General features: G+C 38.5%; 1 pseudogene; it reads right to left on the bottom strand.

Annotated features, from left to right (window-relative positions):
• Positions 1–11,257: 11,257 nt before the first annotated feature.
• LOC148999325 (UPF0481 protein At3g47200-like) lies at positions 11,258–19,706 on the bottom strand (annotated as a pseudogene).
• Positions 19,707–22,057: the final 2,351 nt, after the last annotated feature.

Genomic DNA, 22,057 nt, shown 5'->3' with positions numbered 1-22,057 from the left:
TTGTAGGTGAAGTTTTGAGGTTGGATGATAAATATACTCAATTCTATTACCCAGCTCAGCTCTCATCCTGGTTTTCATGATCCTGGTATTACTCGATGGCACTAGAGCTTCGGAGCCCCTAGGCTTGCTGCCCAGCAGCACTTCAAATCATTAATGCTTATCCATATTTTATTTTTCAGTGTTAGTAATTTCAACGGTAGTTTTGTAAATCTACTCAATCAGAGGGTATTGAAGTAATTCTTTAATTAATTATTAAATCATTAAAGGGCTATGATTTGGGGTCCCTGTCTATGTAAATGTTGAGTTATAGAGACCTATTTGAGTTAGTATTAACACTTCCTAGTCTAAGTCAATTAATTTCTGTTTTCAGTTTGAGTTCGGTTTGGAGTTCTATGCATATTACAACTCCAGCTTATTATGTACAAGTAAGCCCCTCCACTTGGTGGAGATGGCACCAATTCAGATTATCAATAAAGTATTCTCAGTTCGAGTCCTCCTTTACGAGTGTTGCTGCTGCAACAATGTTTTGTTCAAATTCTTAGGTCCAAGATTGAAGAAATGCTGAGATTCTTAGTGAGGTCAAACCAAATCCATGCTATGCCTGAATAGACAGCCTTCTAGGATCCATTTCATTAATTACAAGCTCTATAGAACTCCCCATCTAGGTATCTGGCAGCCTACACTATATTCCTCTTTCCTACACCCTTTTTTTTTTTGAATTTTCAGACTTCCTAAGGACCTGTTTGGTTACTTGAGTCTGAAAATTTCAAAAATCTGGAGATTTCAAATCTATGGAGTCATGGTTCATAAAATTAACTGTTTGGTTAGCCTGTATCTTTGAAATTAATTTTGTAGATTTATCTTGAAGAAACATTTATGGAGTCATTGTTCAAATGTTTAACGCTTTTATAGTAGAATTGAAATCTCTGGATTTCACCTCATACCCATGAATCTAGAGATTCACGTTTTTAGTGTAAAAAGGTGAATCTCTAGATTTCATGACTCCAGGGATTCACACAACCAAACGGGTATAAATCTCCCATTTGTGAATTCAGAGATTTGAAATCTCTAGCTTCATGTAACCAAACAGGCCCTAAGACACCCGAAATTCATGGTAAGATTGACACACTAGTCTAATCATCAGATCTGTCCTAAACTTTAGGCATATCATCCCTCTAATCCTAATGACCTTTGATCCTAGTTTGACTCCATTCTGACCATTCAATTTCAGCGCATAAATGTTTTACTCGAATTTTTGCGTTCCCTAAGATCCCCAAAACAAGAAACTCCATCTCTTCCAATTTAGCCATCCAAACCTGATCAATCATGGAGGATTATATCTCTATGCTATTCCCTACATGCCCTCCAACATTCAGCCCATTCTAACACTTATAGACCTCAGTTCTCCATCTCAAGGAATTTAGCCCGTATCTCTCATGGGCCATGTATCCTTGATACAGTTTGAAAGCTTACAGTTTTTCCTTGAAATGAAATCTAACAATCCCATTTGTAATTACTAAGCCATTCTAAATTGACCATGTTCATCAGTGCTCATAAAAGCCAGCCGGTCACAGACTCACAGCCCATTTTACAAGGAGTCCCTGATAAGGATCCTACACCAGCATCTACACCAGCAGTAGCTTAGCATTTCTCTATGCTACTGCTCTCATTAATTTTATAAAGACTGACTGCACTTCATTACAAGAATATCATTAAACCTAGTATTCTACATCGTATCTGCTTTCTGATTCGGGGCTTTGCCTCTTCGATTCCTGGCGATGGCTACCACATTGCCCTCTATGGAGCCTTCAGTGGCACCGTCCACCTCGGCGTCTCCTCTCATCTCCTTAACGTAGCTGTGGCTCTCCTGATCAAGCTGAATGCTCCGAATTTTCTTCTTTGGGAACCCAACTCATTCCTCTGCTCAAAGGATATGATCTATTAGGTTCTTAGATGGTTCTTTCCCCAGACCTTCATCGACTTTGTCTCTGACTGAGAGTTCTGGTTTGTCTGTCTGAAGGAACTTCTGGTTCTATTTCTTCAACTTCTCTTGCGGTTCTTTGGGATCACCGAGACCAGCTCATCTTGAGCTGGCTTGTGGCCTCTGTATCTGAGTGTGTCTTTCCTCATATCTTTGTTGCGGAATCCTTGTTTGAAGCTTGGGAAAAGCTTTAATTAGGTCTTTGCTTCTGGTTCCCAAGTGAAGATTCTTGAATTGAAGAATGAATTGTTTAGAATTCAAAAGGGATCGATATCTGTATCTGTATCTTTTGGAAATTCTTTTGATCTCTGACATGCTTGCTGCTGCTAATACTCTTGTACCCAATGAAGATCTGGTACTAGCTACTCTGAGAGGGCTTGGAGAAGAATATAAAGATTTCAGCACTTCAACTTGATTCGTGCTGGTCCTGTCTCGTTTGATGATCTTCAAGGCGTACTGTTGAATCAAGAAGGCCACATGCGTGCTTCTTCATCTGAAGCTGTAAATTCTATTTTGTTTGCAAATGTTGCAGTTCAGAGTGCCCCCAATCGAAGTGCTTTTGCCTGCAAATGCTTCCAGTGGTTCAAGAGATGGTCAAGAATTGACTCAGCAAGGTAGGACTGGAGATAGTAGATGTTGGAACTGCGGGTATTTTGGTAGGAATGGATACAACTGTCATCATTTTTCTGGAAATTTCTCTCAATGTAGAGTTGGGAACTCTGTTCAGAATGATGCTAATTCAAATTCTGGTAGTAATTTTTCCTCTTCACTTATGAATGAGCAAAGAGTTGTTTGTAAACTCTGTAGGACTGAGGGACATCTCGGTGCACTGGGTCCTCAGAGATTTAACATGCTTATATCGGTAAGCTTGTGTTTTCTACAATCTTGTGTTTGTTCTGATGAGTCTTTGGGAAGTTCTTGTTGGATATTAGATTTAGGATCTCATTGTCATGTGGTGGCAGACCTAGCCCATCTTACAATTCAAGAGTCTTACACTGGGTCACAAAATGTGGCTGTTGGGAAGGCAGTGCTATGCTTGTATCACGTATTGGTATGCTTGTTGTTAAGTCTTCTGGTCATTCTTTTAAGCCGTCTGAAGTGCACTGTGTCCTTGTTTTAGATGCAACCTGATGGGGAACAAAAAAGAGGAGAAAGAAGGATAAAGAAGACAGGGGAAATCTCAAATGAATCGGTCTTGAAGAAGGGGAAGAAGAAGAAGAACACTCATGAGAAGAAAAGAGAAGAGGGGAGAGAGAGGGGGTCTACAAACGCCCAAAGCTCCAGCTTTAATTCATCTTTTTTTTCTTTTTCCTTTTTTAAGTCCATACCTTATCTGTTTTATTGCAATGTAAGGGCTTATTATAGCTTGGCTAAAACTTTACAAGAAACAAAAACTTTGTAGACTAAAAAGAGTAACTAATATCCTAGTAACTAGTGACAATAGAATCTTATAAATATATAAACTAATTAAAATTAGAAATGAAAGGCAATAAAATCTTATGGAAGTGGAAACTAATTAAAATTAGAAATTAGTAAAATAGAAACTAGATTAAGGTCCTAAATCTCATCTTGGGCCCCATAAATCTTCTATGAAGCAGTCCGAATATACCAAATAAAGGGCTGTAACCCTGTTCACATGAACAGTAACGTGAACAGTGTTTTTTGCCTTCTTTCTTCATGTTTTTCCCCTATTGGGGTAGTCCCGATTTACTGGTCAAAATAGTGGAGCAAGTGGACCTTCTATTTTGACTAGTTGGCTGGTTTGTACGGCACCAATGCTAGTTTGAATTGGTCCTAGCTGGTTGTCCTGCATAAATTCTCCCTCTCTTAAAAAACTCATCCTTGAGTTCCATAAAAAAGTTTGCCTCATGATTGGCACCACAAAAAAGGATTTGACAGATGGTCACATCATGTTTTGGCGCGATAACTAAGAAAAGAAATTAGAGGAAAGAAAAAGTAGGGAGGAAAAGATATAAGGAATAGAACGATCTCAGGGAGGAGAAGAAAATTAGAGAACAGAGCCAAGAAGGTTGAACAGATTGCAAGATAGAGAAGAAATTTACCCAGATTTGGGAGAGATATCAATCACAATGGTAGTGAATGAGTAGAGAAAATAATGAGGAAGACCACAAAAAGAAGAAAAAATAGAGAAGCCAGATCATAAGAAGAAGGAAATTAGCAAGGAAGAAAAGTCGTGCAAGCTCGATAGAGTGAAGAATCCAATAGACAGAAATTTACTTGGGTTTGTTCTCTGATACCAGATTAATGGGGGGGGGGACAAAATAGAGAAGAAAGAAGGATAAAGAAGATAGGGGAAGAAGGGGAAATCGTAGATGAATCAATCTTGAAGAAGTGGAAGAAGAAGAAGAACACTCACAAGAAGAAGAAGAGACGAGAGGAGAGAAAGGAAGTTGCAAACACCCAATGCTTAGGCTTTCCTTCATCCCCCCCCCTTCCACAACTCATCTGTTTTATTGCAATATAAGGGCCTATTTATAGTTTGGCTAAAGCTTTATAAGAAATAAAAACTTTGTAGGCTAAGAAGAAGAAGAAGAAGAAGAAGAAGAAGAAGAAGAAGGAAGAAGAAGAGGGGAGAGAAAGTAAGCTGCAAACACCCAATGCTTAGGCTTTCCTTCATCCCCCCCCCCTCTTCCACAACTCATCTGTTTTTGGCTATAGCTTTACAAGAAATAAAAACTTTGTAGGCTAAAAATAGAAACTAATATCCTAGTAACTAGTGACATTGGAATCTTATAAACATAAATACTAATTAAAATTAGAAAATACCAAAATGGAAACTAAAGGCTATAAATTTTTTATAGAAGTTTAGAAACTAAACTAAGGTCCTAAATCTCATCTTGGGCCCCACAAATCTTTTATGAAGCAGTCCCAATATATCAAATAAAGGGATGTGACACCAAAATGTCGTAAAAAATCACCAGAATAAATTTCCTTAAGTGCTCATGAAATACCTCATTCATCAGTGATTGGAATGTGGCAGGTGCGTTGGAAAGCCCAAAGGGCATCACAGAACTCATAGTGTCCGTTGTGAGTGCAAAATGCGGTCTTTTCTTTGTCTCCTTCTGCCATTCGTGTTTAGTGGTAACCTAATGTCAAATTAAGCTTGGTGAACACTGTAGCTCCTCTCAACTCGTCCAATAATTCATCTATTGCCATAATAGGGAACTTATTGGGGATGCTAAGTTTGTTCAAGGCCCTATAATCCACACAAAACCTCCAACCGCTGTCCTTCCGAACTAGCAAGACAGGGCTGAAGTAGGGACTCACACTTGGTCATATTAGTCCTGCCGTCAGCATTTCTTGCACTAATCTTTCAATCTCATCTTTCTGGGCATGTGGGTACTGATAAGGTCGGATATTAGGGGGGTGTACTTCCCTCCAGCAGCCTAATGGTATGGTCATGAGGTCTACGAGGTGGCAGTCCCGTAGGTTCTGTAAACAAATGTGCAAACTCGCTCAATAATCCTAATACGCTAGGGTCTTGGCTGTTGCTTCCCAACTTCCATACTTGTGTGCTGCGGTTTCAGCCAATAACCTTCTCCCCCTGCTTCTACGTCTTTCCAAATTTTTTTTTTTTATAGTTTTCTCCTTTCGCAGTAGGGTGGGATCTTTATAAAGCGTCATACTCTTTCCTTGCCATTTGAAACTCATGGTGGGGTGGCGCCAGTTGCTTCTGATTTCGCCAAGTGCTGCTAGCCACTCTACTCCTAAAATAATGTCTATACTGCCCAGATCAAATGGAAGTAGATCTAGTGCAAAAACCTCTCCCCCAATGGTTATCGTAACTTCCTTCCCAGCATATACCCTCCCTTTATTTTGCATACCATTGCCCAATGTCACCTGAAAGGTCTTCTCTTGCACATTCAAACCCCAAGTTTTCACAAGCTGTGTCGACACAAAGTTATGAGTTGCACCACAATCCACCAAAATCAGAACTTCATGACTGCTGATCAGCCCTCTCAATTTCATGGTCTTTGGTGAGTTGATTCCTACTAGAGATGTTTTTGAAAGCTCCACCTCTAACATTGGCTCAAACTCGGCTCCTCCATTTTCGCTTTTGATCTCTGCAATAGCCACCGCTAGTTTTGCCTCATCCTCCTCTTGAAGCACAAGCATTCAGAGTTGCTTGTTGGGGCATTGATGACCCCTGGTATTTGGTCCATCACATCTGAAACACAAGCCTTTGTCCATTTTGTCTTTGATTTCTTCTTGAGAAAGCCATCATGACCTGCTGGAGTTTGCTGTCAAAGCGGTAGTTGCAGTCGGAACTTGTGAAGAGGAAGATGATGGTTCACTTCCCTTTTCGTTCGGTCAAACCGCTACAGCCTGGTTCAAATTATTTCCTGGGTTGCTATGTGGTCCAGCAGAATTAGTTGGGCCTAAATTGAAATACTGCTGAGATGGGCTTTCGACTGATTGGGTTGTTTGGGCCCAATTTGTCTTTCTGGGGTATTTAGCAGCCCAATTACGTGCTTCAACGGCTTGGGCCAGGTCCATTATTTGGCTAATGATGTGGGCCTAAACAGCTTCACTTCTGCCCTGATTTCATTGTTTAGCCCAGCAAGAAACACCCCCTGAAGCCAGCCTTCTTCCATGATTCTGGCTGCTGCTGTGAGGACTTCGAACCCTTCCCTTTACTCTGTGATGGTTCCTATTTGACGGTGTATAGTCAGCGGCTCTTGGGGAGTTTGCATCTGTGCCTAAAAGAAGCGCTGCATTTAAAGCCTCTTTCAACCCCTTCCAAGATCGCAGAGGCTGTTGCAACTCCCTAAACTGCATCCATCCTAGAGCAGCCCCTTCAAAACATATCGTTGTAGCTCTGAGTTTCTTCTCTTCTTCTAGTTCGTACAGGTATAGAAAAACGATCTGCTCTGGCAATCCACCCAATTGGGTCCTCTCTTACAAATGTTAGCATTTCAAGTTGCGTGGAAGAAGTTCCCGTCACCTCTCTGTCTCACCTTCTTGATTTAGAGTTTGACCTACCTTTGTTACCCTGGCGACTGAGAAGTTACCTCCATGGACTTCCCCTTTTGCAGCAAGGTTCTCAATTCCTCCCTGAACTCCTCATTAGCTCTTTCTCCCCTTTCCACTTGCAAAGCAATCGCCCCCATCTTCTCTTGCATCTCTCTCAAGCTAACCTTTAATTCCTCCATTCTATTCTCCATTCGACTCTTTGGCATCATCCAAGAATCGTACTGCTTTGATACCAAGTTGTGTTAGGATTCCAGATTCAGCAAAACAGCATGACAGTAATAATGGAGATAGTGGGAAAGTATACTTTATTAACTGATAAACTCTAGAACTCAGAATAACACAGCAGTTGGCATTCCTACAGCTACCTGAGAGCAATAGCCCTCACCCCAAAATTCCCTTGTGACAAAACGATCCCCAACCTACCACCCTCCCTGATACTTTTGGTAGATAGTTCCCTAAATTAATCCATTGACTAGTCTTTCCCCAAATCTCTCTTATTCAGTAGTAAATATTCTCCAAATCATTCTTTATTCAGCAACCTCCTTTCTCAGTCCAGATGTGATTTCTTTCCCTAACTGCTGCTTGCCAAGTCTAGCCCTCTTCTTGTGCTTGTGAGAATACACACGAGATAAGATTGGCCTATCACATTGTAGCTTTCTATTTGTAATTCTCTAGTAATCTAGTCATGAGAACCCAAACAAACAGCTTGCTTCAAGGAATTTCTCACAGAGATTTTCTTTTAAGGTTTACTATCCACTTCAAACCCTACACTTTTTCTCAACAAGAACATTAAATCATAATGGACATTCTCCATTTGAAGGTGCTGGGTTCTGTCAGGCCCCTTAGATATGTAATTAGCAATTGTAACTTTAATGCAGTTTAGAGAACCAGAACCAAAGAGAACAGAAGAGAGAAGATGGAGAGGAGAATGAGGAGAAGAGCAGGGGGAGACTGTATAAGCTAGGCTGCGCTCACCCACATTATTATTATAATCTCCAAGTCAAGGATAGTCTAGGAAAATATTTCCTACACTGGTTTTCAGAGGTGTAGAAAGTAAATATTGTGCTCAGAAGTAGAAAGCATTCTAAAATAGGGACTATCCTAGATATGAGATTGCTTGCCAACCAATCTAAAAGGGAAAGGGGTAAATGAGTAACTATAGACTACAACTAAACCGTATATGACTGAAGTGTACTCCCATGGTACACTTGGTCATGCACCCTAACACAGCTTGATCATCAACAGTAATTATTTCAGAACTCAAAATGTTTGAGACAATGATTTTTATACTTTCACTTTGTTTGCTCAGTTTGATAATTGTTGCCTTCTTTGATTTCCAGGTGAGGAAATCAATAGAGGAACTCGGTTTTGAAATGATCTCTCACCCCCACACTATGTATATTATATAAAGATAATTTAATTTCCATTATTATTAGTTCTGTTGGCACAAAAGACTTTAAAAGCTGGGGGTTTCATAACATTTACCTAAAAGGTTATAGGCTTGACATTTGGAACTATTAATTACTATAATATAATTGGGGCGCCTTAGCACAATGTTCGGTGGACCACAATTGTAGGCTGAGGTCGAAGCATCAAAACAGCCTCTCAGCAAAAATTGCTGGGGTAAGGCTGCGGAGGAAACTTGCCCCCCAGGCTTAGCTTGTGTAGAAGCCTTTGGCACTGGGTTCGCCCTTACTCACTAAAATATAATGCTCAATTCAATTATAATGATCTCAAACAGGATAATAGTTTTGGTTGTTAGGACTTCAAGTGGTGTATTGATACTTGAAGCATGGTTGAAGTGGAAGACAATTATTTCTTGGAAATACGAAAACAGAAACTAGAGAGGGGAGCTTGTGAAATCCTAGTGATGATATAATGCCTCTTGATTAGTTAGCTTTTAGGTAATCTACTCAAGCACAGAATGGTTATGGTAAATTCTGTTTTTGTATCTGCAAGTGATCAAAATTTGTTATTTGAAGAAATTACCAAAATGAAATTTCTTATCTTAGCAACAATTTTTTTTAGTAAGAAGATACCTTGAGACTATTTTGATACTACAAAAGTTAAGCTGCTGAGATGGAATCAAGTGAATGAAATCCTTGGATGACACTTAGTTGATATTCTGGAATTTTTATACTTCTGCTGAAAAGCACATCATGTAAAACAATAGCCCATTGCGTAAACACAGGTAAATAAATCACCTTCCAAGCAAAAGCAGCCTAACTAAACTCCAATAGTTCATTCTCTTGCTTGTTAAATCAAGTTGTGCTCAATAAATATAAAAAGATGAAATTCAAGATGAAAATGGTTTTGCATAGGAAGCATCTAGTAGTCTACTAGCTAATGCAGAACCTTTTCTTGCTATGGATCATATAAAAAGAAGACTAATTACTGGAAACTTTTGACTACTAATTTGTGTAATTGGTCAGATAGACACCATTGACAGGTATCTTGCAAAATCATATTCTTCTGTCATGATGCTTAGTAATTGGTTTAGAACCACAGAAAACCCCAATTTGTCTGGAGATGTGTGGAATGCCCATATTTTGAAGTCTTTCAAACTTGATGTAACATGTTTTAAAGCTGTGAGGTTCAACCCAGGTTTGAGATGCTCCAGTGGTATCACAATCAAAGACTGTAATGGGGACATGGATGTAAACTTACAAAAGATTTGCTTCTCTTTTCATGAAATCTCTGTATATCCATGAACCCTCCTTGCTTGATGATGCATTCTAAAACAGTTATGCTTATTTGCCAAATATATACTTTTGTGCCATCAATTTCAATAGATGTTATTGTGATTTCATTACAATCCATTTTCTGTAGAATTGATGATAACCTCACACAGGACCAGGTCCACTCTCTTTTTTTCATTCAAACCTTCCCATAGAAAATCTTATGCTGCTTGTGCGATCAAAACAGCACAAAATAGGGCAACTGAAAGAAAGAAAAACAAGAGGAAATATAGTTCAACTGATTCATCTATTCACATAGCTGGTAATAGAAAACATATGATGAGGAGAGGAAAATATACGAGTATTACCATTCAACTCATAATCTGAAACCGTAAAACCATAAAAACCCAACAAATATGAGTGCCAGTAATAGTATTAGTACTCTCAAACACGTGGACACTTTCAAACTCATAACATGCAAAATGTTAATTCTCACCATCAATCTCATATATTTGAAGGTGTTCAGACTCGCAACTCACCTCACTGTGGTTGCCTCTGAACTTATCGTTTTCATTGCTATCATTATCATTTTCATCATCTTCATATTTGGTAGTAGGACAATCATCTTCTTGAGAATCAATGTCAGCTTCTTCGTAGTATCCGAATGGTAATCCTTTGATTCTGCCATGGCAGATAAGCCAACTTCTGAGGAAGAAAGTGGATGATTCTACAATAGCTTAAAGGGCGAGTTGCATTGTGGAGGTAAGAGAAAGCTTATACTTCATAGAGAAATAAGTACCCTACTTCCAGTCAACTTTGGAATTTATATTCTCCCAGGGATGCTTTCCATGTCAAGTGACCAAAAACTATTCTAAAAAGAAATCTAGTGTTTCCAAGTAAATGAAAAATAATAAACTGAAGTTGCAGGAAAGAAGAAAGAAGCTACTTGGTCGTCTGGTCAGTGTATATCTCAAGCAGTTTGGTTTGGTTGATGGCTTGGTTGATAAAGGTTTACAGATAAAATGGAAATCCTTAGGCAAGACTCTCTGCATTTCTGGTTTATTTTCTGGGTTTTCTTTGGTATAATATTTCTTCTTTGGTAATATTTCCATCGTCTTTCTATCGTTTGATCACACTTTATATTGTAAACATTTATAAAACTACGCTTGCAGTTACTTTGATATCACTAGTTAAATGAGTTCTACTCTGTCCGCTTGATCTCCAACTGTTGATAAGATCAGATGAAGTTGTCTCCCTAATCATCAGATGAGGTGAAAATGACAAGTGTTTGACTTGATCTACAAATCTTGATACAATAGTCACTCGATCACCCATATGAATTAATTTTGGCAGCCTTACCTTTTTTCCCTTAAATCTTTAACTTTTAAAGTTCAGGAAACATTAGTCACCCATTAACATAAACAGAGAAAAATAGACAATTAGCCAACTTCCAAATTGTATAGATAAATGCTTACTTTTGCAGTTTTGCTTATAATCAGAACAAAGATCAGAACTTGTGACCACATGATATAGCACAAAGGTCTTTCTGATCCCAGAATAGCATTTATTGGATACACACCAAGTACAGGAGAAAGAGCAGCAATTTATCGATAAGGTGATGGTGGTGGTGGGTAAGTGTTATGAGTTTTGGCTTGGTCCATTGCATAGTAGGTCTGGATAGCGGTTAGAATGAGGCCAACAAGTGCACCTGTGAAGGCTATAGAAGTCCAGGGAGAACTGAGAACTAGGTGCAGAACTTCAGCAAACCAGATGGCGGTTCCTTTTTCAAAATGTTTCTGAATGGCTTGCTTAACTTGTACATACTTATGAGGGTTTGGTGTCAAATTAGATCCAAGATCATTGACAAGCTCAGCTACATGTTGGTCACTGCCAAGACAATTTTGAAGTACACCTCGCTCTCGGAGCTCTTTCACATCTTCAGGCCGATCGATGAGTGAATCAATTAAGCATAGGAAGGAAGTGATATCGCCATCATTAAAGAAATCTGGGCATGCTTCATAGGCTGCTAAGTTTAACCATTTGGTCTTGAAGCAGTCATCAATGGAAATGGCAGGAAGAAATAGTGTTCCAAACAATTTATTTTCATGTAGTTTGAATTGGATTCACTTGACAGAAGATGAACCACTGGTCCTGCAACTGATCCCCGCAGCACTCAGCTCTTCCACTGAACGGAACGACTGCCATTCCATCACGTAATTACCTTCTGTATCTGTTTCCTCTGGACCTATCAGGAATTCATTCCGGAGAAAGTCTAAGAGATGAAAAGGAGGAGGAGGTGGAGGAGGAGGGCGATGTTCATATTTGTCTGTGGAGCTGTCTTTCTTGAAACAATCCAGAAACTTTTTGTAAAATTTTTCAATGAATTTGAGGATATTTTCAAAGGCTGTATGAATTTGTTCATGCAAACTTGCCATCCTTGCTGGTCTACCTTTGGCTACAGTCTGCAGTTTGATGAACTCCTTGATATCATTTTCAAATTGTTGGGTGGACATGAATGCATTTACCAATGCTTGGAGAACCATGAATGGGAGTTGATTCTCGAGCAAGAACAAGTCCATTATTATGATTGATTTGTGATCATTCTTGATCTTCACGTCCTTAGTGGCAGACTCGTTCATAATGCAGTGAATGAAATACAACACAAAGCATCCATCCAAGAACATCAAGCCCTTGAATTCTTCCTCATTCCAGAACTCATTTAATTGCGGATCCCAGGCATAACAGTTTCTGGCTTTGCGGGCTATGTTTTTGAATTCCAGTGAGTCAGAATAAGCTTCAAGGCTTGTCCATTTGCTCGAGTTCTCCTTTACCATCACCCAGGAGGAGAATTGTTTCACTAGCTTAATCTTGAGGTCACGTCCAAGCACAAGCTTTGAGTCACCATAGTGATATGGACCAATGGAGACCAGTCTTGGATCATAGTTATGCTTGTTCTTTTCGGTGTCTCTCATCAGTCGTGGAACCCTCTGTATCAGGGGTCTTGTATTGGCTCCTGATGAGGTTCCTGTTCGTTAATTCTGTGTGAGAGAGAGAGAGAGAGAGAGCAGCCCTATAAATTTTATGCAAGAAAAGCAATGATGTTCATAGTTGTATTGTCCTTAAAGTGCTCAATTCCATTCCATATAGTTGCCAAATGGCAAAGCAAAGCATCAGAAAACGTCCAAAACAACAACAATAAGCCTTGTCCCAACTAAATAGGGTCGGCTACATGGATTCTTGCCCTCCAATCAGTTCTGTTCGAGGCCATGCTAGATACAAGGCCTAAGCTATACATATCATTTCTCACCACTTCTCCTAAGGTTATCTTAGGTCTACCCCTAGCTCTTCTAGTTCCTTCAATATGGATAAACAACTACAACTAATTGGGTAGGGTAAAAGGTTTGTATCTTGATGATGCAACTATATAAGAATGTATTTATTTATTAAGTTTTATTCTGTTTTATTTATTTATTGGATCGAGTTGTATTTAGACACAATAATTGGGAATCCATTTTGAGATAGGTTCAAAATAGGGCTACAAATTTGGCTCTCATGATTCAAACCCGCCTTGGCTCGTTCTGAGTTCAAATAGGGTTTGGGCTGGTTTTTTTCAACCTTGAGAGTGGGCTAGGATTGATAAATATAAACCTTGGGTCAGAGCTGGGTTGTGTTAGTCATGGCCTCGGCCCAGCACCACCCGAGCCTTCCTAGCCTTGATTTTAAACCACACTTAGCTAATGGGTTATGGTGAGTGAGGTGTATCTTTTTCAAGACATGGAAGTGTTGAGGATACTCATTCACAAACACGAATGGAGAAGAAATACAAGGAAAACTCACACAAGGAATTTAATGTGGGTCGGCAAAATCTTGTTTATATCCACTAGAGAGAAATGGATTCCACTATTTCAGAAAAACCTCATACCACTCTCACACCTCACAAAGTGCTATTATTTGTTTACCCCCAATCCCAATCCAGGTATGGGTTTCCCAATCCCCTACAATGATTAATTTGCATAAGTTATCCCACAAAGGCTGTTTATAAGGAAACCTAAAATCCTAATCCCCTAATAATTACAATTTTAACCTAATACAAGTACTTGGTCCAAAACTTTGATCCAATTACAAATACAATCCAATTATAATTATATGGATTTGTAGAATATAAGATATCTAAAACCAACAATTCCACCTTGGCTTGAATTCTGCAAACCACCTTGAAGAAAATCATTGATGATATCTCTCTAAAATCACCTTTCTTTCTATATTTGCCACATATTACTGCATGGCCCACATTCTCTCTAGGGATGCAATTCTTGATGGCCAACGCCTAATCTAGCATGACGTACACCCCCACGTTTTGGATGTCTTGTACAGCTCAACATAGCTTACTACATGACATGGCTCCACCTCTCCTAATGCAGCCGACTTTGAGATATCCCCGTGTCATCAAGTCTGAAGCAAAACCTACTTCCTTCTAGAATTGCTTTTGTTCAGAACCTAAATAACCCACAAATTTTGCCTACCTACACCTTTGCTAGATTTCTAACTAGAGCTCCACCTATTTCCACACTCTATAAGCCTGTACAATTTACTTGATCTGTGGCTTTCATACCCATAAATCAACCTAAGAACCTAACCGTTGATCTCCATACAAATCCACAAGATCAATACCAACCCGATTTGTGCCCTTGTTACCTGTCATCAACCTAAAGAACTTGATCATTGATCTCTGTAAAAACCCACAATATCAATACCAACATAGTCATTTTCATTGAGTTTGAAATGTCCAAAAGCCCTAGGAACACATAATTCTATACAAAATCCTATTGAAACAATCTATACCATAACGATATGATAATAAAAAACAAAAAACCCCTTTTTCAATCTTGCTTCTCCAACCCAAGGAATCCTTCTTTTCATCATCTTCTTCTTTTTTGTGATCATTACATCAAAGCTGTTTGAGAAGAGAAAAAAAAAAAAAAAAAAAAAAAAAAAAAAAAAAAAAAAAAAAAAAAAAGAAAACTTCAAACAGCAAAACGGTTGACCTTTTTTTTTTTGGGGTAGAAAACCGACTGAACTTATAAACGGCCATTCCTTCTCCTTCATGATCTCATCACAAGCTATCAAGAAACCTCTTTTTTCCTTTTTCGACGATCAACCTCCAACTGCCGTCCGTACAATCTTCACCCATACGAACCAAAGAGATTTATTGGATCATCTCTCCATGATCTTAAACCAAGATTGTCCTTTCCTTTTCTCCTCAAATCTTAATCTTTGATCTAAACAATCATAAGAAAAAAAAAAAAAAAAAAAGATAGAAAACTTCCCGATCTCTAAATTACATAATCATACCTACAAACAATCTATTGAAGCCTTCTCTAGCACCGTTCTTCCTTCTTTAATCGTCACACATCTCTAGTGATGATCTACCAAACCTTGTTCTGATACCATTTGTTGAGGATACAGATGCACAAACATGAGCAAAGAAGAAATACAAGTAAAACTCACACGAGGAATTTGATTGGGTTTAGAAAAAAGTTGCCTACGTCCACAGGAAAGAAAAAGATTCTACTACTTTATAATACCTCACACCACTCTTATACGTTACAAAATACTACCCTTTGCTTATCCCCAATTTTAATTTAAGAATGTGATGCCTAATCTCTTACAAGGATTAATTTGCATAAGTTATCTTAAAGACTATTTATTCATAAGGAAGCCTAAAAACCCTCACTCCCTTATAATTACAATTTTAAATCAATACAACTACTTGGCGCATAACCCTGATTTAATTACAAATATAACCCAATTATAATTATATGGATCTGTAAAATACAAGACACCCAAACAAGAAATTTAGTTAAATAAGTTTTGAAATTGTGTGTGAGCCATAGATGTTTAAATTTAGTTTGAATGTTGAATATGATTAGTTTATGTAATTCTTCTCTTGGGGGTGTAGTCTTAATGTCTATTAGTGTGGTGATTTTATTTGTTTGGGTTGGCAAAACTTGGATACCACATTTTTTTTTGGTAAGGGATACCACATTTTATCTTAAGGTATCAAGGACTTGATTGGAAATATGCATTTTCATTATTCTTTGGGTAATTTTCATTTATACCTCATAAGGTTTGACTCAAGTCGTTTTTAATTGAAAATTTTGACATTTTGCATTTATCTCTTTTATAATATTAAGAATAGATCATCTAAGGCACATTATTAATGATCAAAATGTTTCATAGTCATTTTTATGATCAAAATGCCTTTATATTCTTTTTATTTTTTTAATTTAATTTATCAATTAGATACTATCAATATAATAGTAGTAAGTTCATTGGAAAAAGTTCTTTTAGAACTCTTTAAATTAGGAAGCGGGAACTATTAGGCAAAGTCGAACCCATGACATCTTCATTAAAGAATCTTCTTTCTATGATCTATTTAAAGAAACAAGAAATTTGAAAGAGCACAAAAAATACTAGTTAAGTTTTCATAATTAATTTTAGATGGTTGGTAAGTAACTTTTTAGAAGTAAATAAAAAAAAGAAGAAGAAAGTTCTCTAAACACGACATAAATAATAACTAAAATTTTCATATAAAAAAAGGTATACTAATCTAACCAAAAAAAAGAGAAAAAAAAGAAAAAAGAAGAAGAGAGTTTACTAGAAATATATTTCAAGTAGTTTAGATTAAAATATTTGTTGTGTGAGAACAATTAGCACTAAAATACAGATTTGGTAAATAAAAAAAATTGTTTAATTTTTGTTTTTAAAACCATCTTATTACGTATTTCTTTTTCTTCAAATCAATAGATCAAGGAAATTTTTTGAAAGAGGGGGTTGCAAAGAACAACAAAGAGACTAAAAGTTAGATTATTTTATTATTATGTTGATCACCATGTCCTAAAAAAATAAATTTTTGATTTTTGATTTTTTTTTTTTTTGGTAAATTTATTTTCATTCAACACAAGAAAAACACTTGGCCTCAGACATACAAAAATCTCTAAGCCGGGAGTGGAAATTACGCCTTCCTCGTCAGCTGGTCAGCTACATTGTTACCACATCTAGCAATAAAGGAAAATAAACAACTAGAGATACAACATTTTAGAGATAAAATATCTCCAATTACTCCATCCACACTTAGTGGGGGGGGGGGATTGGAAAGCTGATTCAAGATATTAGAGAGCTCCAAATTGTTAGTCTCTAATGTGATAAATTGAAGGTCTTTAGATAAAGCTTGTAGTAGGGCCTCTCTAACCGCCATTGCTTCCCCCAGCAGCACCGCTTCAAATGGGATGGGATCTGATACTGCTGTCAGTGGGTACCCATTGTGGTCCCTAAATACAAAACCAACACTTGATGTGTTCTTTTTCAAGCTTGCATATGTATTAATCTTGATGTATCTGTCTTCAAGTGGAATCCATTTTGTAGGATGAATTACCGCGGTTTTCACCATATGAATTTCCGAAACAATCTTCCTCTCCCTTGCTTGTACTTGAACCGCCCACTTCTTGCTTGCTTTGTGCACTACTTCTTGTGGAGAACTCATATGGCCTTCAAACATTAACTTGTTTCTAGCTAACCATATTTCCCAACATATGTAAGCTGCTAATCCTTCCAATCTTTTACCTTCCTTGCCTTCCAGCCCCATTTTCTTCCAATGCTCTATGAATTTATGGACCTTTGGACTTAGAGGAGGATGGTATCCAAGGGAGGAGATTGCCCACACCACCCTTGCAAATGGGCAATCTAGAATAGTATGGTCTACGGTTTCCATGCTCTCCCCACATCTCAAACACATTGGATCTATCTTCAGTTGCCTTTTGACTAACCCTTATCTTGAAGGTAGTCCTCTAGCACATGCTCTCCATAGGAAGTTTCGGGTCTTTGGTTTTGCATCACACTTCCATATGTTCCTCCACACATCTCTACTCACCGTTATCATGTCCGAATTAGGTTCCTCTCTATGATTACTAATAAAATGATAAGCTGATTTGGATGTGAAGGTGCCATTAGTAGTATGGCCCCATACTTGTGTGTCCTTAGGAAAAAGGCATTCAGAATAGTTTTCACATCATCCGGGTGAAACGAAGCTTGGACTAATTCAGTTTTCAACTTTTGAATGTTTGGTTCAATCAAGTCAACTACCCATTTCAATTGACCACTTTGAATTTCCGGATGCTTTATTTTGTGTTTAGGTGAAGATAAAATCCACTTATCGCTCCACACATCTGTTTTGTCTCCCTTACCTAATTTCCAGTTGAGCCCTTCCATAAGATGTTTTTTCCTTTCTAAGATGCCTTTCCATGCCCATGAATTGTTTGAACTTGGCCCTACTTCGAGAAAATCACATGTTGGAAAATAAAGTCTCTTATAAAATTGGGCCCAATAAGAATTTGGGTAAGCCCAGAGTCTCCACGCTAGTTTAGTTAAGAGAGCTTTATTTTGTATCTCTAGATCCCGAAACTCCAATGCACCTTGGTCCTTTGACTTACATAGTTTCTCCCAAGAAATCCAGCACATTTTATCATTTTTCTCAGCTCCACCCCAATAGAAATGGGTCACAGCTTGCTTGATTTTCTTATGATGCGAGTTTGGAAATTTAAAGTGAGAAGCAACATAAGAATTATATGAAAGAGCTACTGATTTGATCAAGATTTCCTTACCTGCATATGATAGAAGCTTTTTCTTTCACCCTTGCATCTTGTTAGAAGTCTTGTCCTGAATATCCTTAAAGAGATCCTTCTTCACTGCTCCAAACTCAACTGGAACCCCTAATACTTTTTTGGACCATTCCTGTATTTGATCTTTAATATATGGGAGAACCACCTCTTAATTTTTGTGGGGGTATTTGGGCTAAAAGTTAGACATGACTTCTCATAGTTTGTGCTCTGTCCACTTGCATTACAGTAGAACTCTATGCAGGCTTTCAAATTGTGAATCTCTTCTAGTCACATTTCAGAGAAGATGATGCAATCATCTGCAAATAGTAAATGGGATAGGGATTCAAACCTGTTTCTCACCTTGATCCCTTGGACCAAACCCGTAAGACCTGCTTCACTCAGCATGGCTGATAAAGCCTAAGTACATAACACAAAAATAGCTAGGGATAGTGGGTCACCCTGCCTAATTCCTTTAGAGGGTTTGGTGACCTCTTGAGGAACTCCATTAACCAAGATCTGATATGAAACTGTGGTGATGATTTGCATTATCATATGAACCCATTTATCGCCAAAGCCAAGAGCCATCATGATATTCTCCACAAAGCGCCATTCCATCATATCATATGCCTTCTTCATGTCTAATTTCATTGCCATCAACCTCTTTTTTCCTCTAGACTTGTGCTTGATGTAGTGGAAAGCCTCGTGAGCAATAAGAACATTATCTAAGAAGAGTCTGTTAGGAATAAAAGCTGATTGGGGTGGGGAAATAATATCATCAAGGTACCTAAAGTGATCCACCAGTTTTGGTTGACCGACTTTTGGAATTAGACATAAATAAGTAATGTTGGTTGATTCATGCAATTTACCGTATATGAAGAAATCTTGAGTAAAGAGGCAAATATCATTTTTGACTAGAGGTTAAAGTTTTTGATATAAACCTGGGGGAAGTCCATCCAGTCCTGGGCTCTTCAAGGGTGACAAGCCCCATAAAGCAGTTTTAATCTCAGCTTCATCTTGAGTTTGGCAAAGCTTTTCATTCATCTGGTCATTCACTTTTGTAGGGACTGCCAACAGAGCAAGTAACAACCCCTCATCATCAATACCTTTTGAGCTAAAGATGTCTTTGTACCTTTTATGTATTTCCTCCTTTACCTCATTTTCCGATTCTGACCATCTATCGCCTCCAATTTTTAATTTAAGGATATGGTTTCTTCTCCTTTTTCTGATTGTAGAGGAGTGGAAAAACTGAGTATTGCGATCTCCTTCTTTTGCCCAATGAAGTTTGGATTTTTGGAGCCACATAATTTCCTCATTTTCCATTTGTTGCTTCAAGAGACCTTGTAATTCCTCCTCCCTTTTCTGATTTGCATATGAGGGATTGGAATCTTGGAGCATCTCCAACTCCTTAATATATTGCTGAATTTTTTGGTTCACGTTCCCAAATCAATTTTGATTCCAATTCTTAAACTTCTCCTTACAACTTTTAACTTTTTGGCCCATTTTGTGCCCAATCGATCCAAAACAAGGAATGTTCCAAGCCTCCTGTGCCACTTTATGACAATCCTCATGTGTAAACCACATCATTTCAAATATGAATGGCTTTTCTCCTTTAGGAATGTGGCTAATAGTATCCAAAAGAATAGGAAGATGATATGATCCTCCCACCGCATGAATTGAGGCTTCCGCATTTTTCATCTTATGGTTCCATGCATCATTGATGAGAACTCGATCTAGTGTGCATTTAATGTTTGCTCGACCTTGTGGTGGAGTTTGCTTATAATAACAGTTATCAATCTACTATTGGAATGGCCCCGTTTAAAGCTCTGTATGGAAAGACTTGTAGAACTCCTCTATATTGGGATGAAGTTGGGGAAAGGCGTGTTCTTGGCCCTGATCTAATCAAAACCACCGGCACCATGGTGGATATGATTAGAGAAAGGATCAAAACTGCTCAATCTCGACAGAAGTCCTATGCGGATAAAAGAAGGTCTGACCTTGAGTTTCAAGTTGGTGAGCGTGCATTTTTTGAAAGTTTCGCCGATGAAAGGAGTCATGCATTTCAATGTTAAAGGAAAGCTCAGCCCTAGGTATATTGGTCCCTTTGACATTATTGAAAAGGTTGGACCAGTAGCTTATCGGTTGGCTCTGCCCCCGTCTCTTGCTGGTGTGCATGATGTATTCCATGTATCTATGCTAAGGCAATGCTTGACAAGTGCAGAGTAGTTGCTCCAGCATGAACCGGAAGGTTTAAGTGCGGATTTGACGTATGATGAAGAACCGGCTGAGATTTTGGATCGGAAGGACAAGCAGTTGAGAAATCGGACAATACCTTTGGTGAAGATCAGATGGAAGAATCACTCCTTTGAGGAAGCATCTTGGGAGAAAGAAGATGAGATGCGGTCCAAGTATCCTCACCTTTTTGGACCTTTAGGTACGTTGTAATTTCGGGGACGAAATTTTTTTAAGGAGGGAGGGATGTAACAACCCCCAAATTTCTAACCTGAGATCCGTATTCTAGGTCCGAGAACCCGAAGGTCTAGTCGGGTGAACTTGTGGAGTGTCCAGATTGAAGCCCATGATCCATACCCTGGATCCATGGATCTGGATCCTTTATCTGAAGAGCCTGCCTTGTTTGGATTTTGGAATTCCGGAAGTCAAGTGTTGTTCAGAGATGTCCGGAATGAAGGTAAGATCTCCCCCATCTCTTCTTTAGGGCTAGGTTGGCCTTGGGTATCAACCTCCTAGCAAAAGCACCCTTGTATGACAAATTACATGGGGGCGGTTGCTAGTGGCGGTCGATCAAACCAAGCGACCGCCTGGAGAGACCGCCCGGTCTGTTTTCGGGAATTTTGCCCTATTTTGCCCCCTGACTTCTATAAAAGGCAACCCTCGTCTAATTAACGAATACTTTATTCATGGTTGCTGATTTGGGAGGTTAGACGGCTGCGGGGAAGATCCGAAAGAGTCTCTGGAGTGCTGGCAGTGACTTGGAAGATCAGTTCTTTCCTTCTCTGACTCTCTGGCGTGAGGTATTGAATTAACCCTTCGTTCTTTACTCTCTTTGTCCGTTAATTTAGTATTAACCCTTTTCCCCTCGTCTTTGTGATTACCCCCTTGGATATTTTAACTCTCTTTTTAATCTACTTGAGATGGAATAACCGTAAACGAAACCCTGTTTCCGTGAGATGGTTAATCCAGTCAAGGGGAGGGTTATGGGTAATCTATTGATGGTAATGGTTAGTTTTCCGTCACCCGTTTGGCTTAGGGAGTGTTAGATTCGAGGCTTAGGTCAAGATTACTCAAAATCCGGATTGAAATTGAGTAATCAGAAGCCTGAGTTTCGGATTGAAACTCACTGTTTTTGGGGCGGTCACTAGTGGCGGTCGCTCAACCTAAGCGATCGGCCCGAGCGACCGGCTGGTAAACAGAGACCAAATCACTTTTGGTTCTGATTCAAATTGATTCATGTGACTTCTATATTCTAATAACCCTGTGTTTAGGTGTTTACTGTTTGAAAGAAAAGTCTTCTAATTGTTACTGGATTCCATTTTACGGACATTCCAATTATATGCAAGTAAGGGCAATCTATCTTATCTATCTACATATACTTGAACATGTTAATCTGATAGTTGTTAGTCTTAAATTCTATTATTATATACTGCTGTAGTTGTATTTAATTATGATATACTACTGCTGTTTGCCTTGATTTCATAATTACCTGGTGAATTGTGAATGTTATATGATGA

Source organism: Hakea prostrata, unplaced genomic scaffold, assembly GCF_041222555.1.
Source record: "Hakea prostrata isolate BN-2017 unplaced genomic scaffold, UWA_Hpros_2 contig_15, whole genome shotgun sequence".
Classification (NCBI taxonomy): domain Eukaryota; kingdom Viridiplantae; phylum Streptophyta; class Magnoliopsida; order Proteales; family Proteaceae; genus Hakea; species Hakea prostrata.
Note: the sequence above shows the minus strand (reverse complement) of the source record. Positions and strands in the feature narration are given on the sequence as shown.